Source organism: Hippichthys cyanospilos, chromosome 12 (genome assembly GCF_059441005.1).
Source record: "Hippichthys cyanospilos isolate Australia breed blue-spotted pipefish chromosome 12, RoL_Hcya_1.0, whole genome shotgun sequence".
Classification (NCBI taxonomy): Eukaryota; Metazoa; Chordata; class Actinopteri; order Syngnathiformes; family Syngnathidae; genus Hippichthys; species Hippichthys cyanospilos.
This window is the reverse complement of record NC_142380.1, coordinates 20449280-20451204: the sequence shown is the minus strand read 5'-3', so window position 1 is coordinate 20451204 and position 1925 is coordinate 20449280. Positions and strand designations below refer to the sequence as shown.

The following is a 1925-nucleotide window of genomic DNA, read 5'->3' as shown; positions in this document are numbered from 1 at the left end:
CTCATTTTGTCTACTTCCTTCCATCCTGTCCCATCAAGCTAGATAAAGGCGTTCGGCCAATAGCATATCGGCATTTCTGTGATTGACGTGTGACGCCGGCCAATAGCATCTCCGTGAGTGAGACCGGGTGACCTTAATCGACCAATAGCATATTGGCGTCTCCTTGACTGACAGATAATTATTCGCACTTTTTTTTAAACGGTTGGAATGTATTGACAATTAATTAAAAAAAAACCACACATTTAAACCAATGACAATTCTTTGTCCTGCAATCGGCACATTTAATTTCATGTCAGCTGTTTTTCCCTTTAGCTGTACAAACACTACACTTAAATGGTAATATATTTAGACACCGTGAGTGAGACAGTCAGTGTGAGATTGTAAGACCAATAGCGTTCACGTTACCGCCATAAGTATCTATTAATGATTGTAGATGACGCAACTGCTGAATATATATTGACGCAGTTAGGCGAGAACATTTCTACATACTCAATGGCTGGTTTGACGGAATGCTCGCAAGACGAGAGGTTTGCTCGTAAGCGGAGGACAAAATTCTCCCTGATCCACGCTCGTAAGGCTGAATGTTCGCAAATCAGGATGCTCGTAAGCAGGGGGCTGACTGTAATTAGTTACGTTACAATATTACTGTATTTGAATTGTAGTACATTACACTACTATTGCATTACTTTTATGTTACTTTCACCACCTTAAGTGGAAATATAGATTTGCCAATTTAAATGTAGCTCATTACTCTCATTACACCCAGTGATTGTACAACCAGTACAAATCATTGCATCTGTCTTGCATTGTAAACCTTGAAAGACAATTTTTTTTCTATGTATTTTAATCCCTTTATAATTCACAGTAGCTTCACAACATAGAGATGCATTATTTATGCATTATTTTAGGCAAAAACAGTTAGTGGATTTCACAATTTCAATGTTAACCCATAAGAACCTAGACCCATTTATCCTTGAAGGAAAATAATGCGGTATATACCACAGACCAAGTGGACCACATAAAACTAATTTTTGATGTTTTTTTTTTTTTCAAAATAAGAGTTTTTCATACCTAAGATCTGCATTGTTACATATTTGTCACATTGGGCGTCAGTCGTAAAGATGTTCTTAATTTAACGGTAAGTAAACATGACCATTCTTAGTGCTTAGTAACATGAAAACTGCCTTTTTATTTGCATTTTAACAACATATATTAAAACTCTGACTTTAATAACAAGATTTAACAAAATTATTCAGCTTTGCTTAGTGTAACAAAATAAATATTGGAATTGTATCAAAGATAAATAATACTGCTTATTTTGGGGTATTTAACAAGCTACCATGGGTATAGAGAACTGAACAACAAATCTGTAAACATTAGTTGTGCAAATAGAAAAAAGAATGCTGAAGAAAAATAGAACCCACATCATCAGCACCATGTCTGAAACATTTTCAAAGTTCGTTCATTTGTTAAGTATCGGACAAGCCTTTTAGCCTATGCCAAATGGTAAGACTTGAAACAGATTCGTTCCTCAGTGAAGCAAAGACGCATATCACATTTTTCACAGAGGGTGGTAGTTGCGTGGACTTTGCAGAGTTTGCAGCGTCCACGTTTTTCACATTTCAAAGGCCAGTGTGCAACTTGATCAGAGCGAACATCATCTGGAACTCCAGCACGAACCCTCTTGGGGGGTGGTGGTGGTGACGGAGATGCTTCGCTAAGTGATGGTCGGCCTCTTCGTGCCTGCGTAAGAATGAGGCTAGTGGCAACAACTGCCTGGAAGCTTTTTTGTCGCAGTGTATTTTTGACACCAAGTAGTTTACAGTCACGGCGGTAGATCAACCATGCATTAACCGGACCTAACATGATGGTGTGCCAGAACAAGTAGAGGTACCACTCCGTGACCTCATGTGGTACTTGCACCT

General features: G+C 38.3%; 1 long non-coding RNA gene across 1 annotated transcript in view; it reads left to right on the top strand.

Annotated features, from left to right (window-relative positions):
- Nucleotides 1-437: 437 nt before the first annotated feature.
- Nucleotides 438-1925, top strand: part of LOC148415271 (uncharacterized) — a 5594-nt gene continuing 4106 nt past the window's right edge. Inside the window, exon 1 of the long non-coding RNA XR_015867369.1 lies at nucleotides 438-1138. This is a non-coding gene — a long non-coding RNA (uncharacterized LOC148415271). The remainder of the gene's footprint in view (nucleotides 1139-1925) is intronic.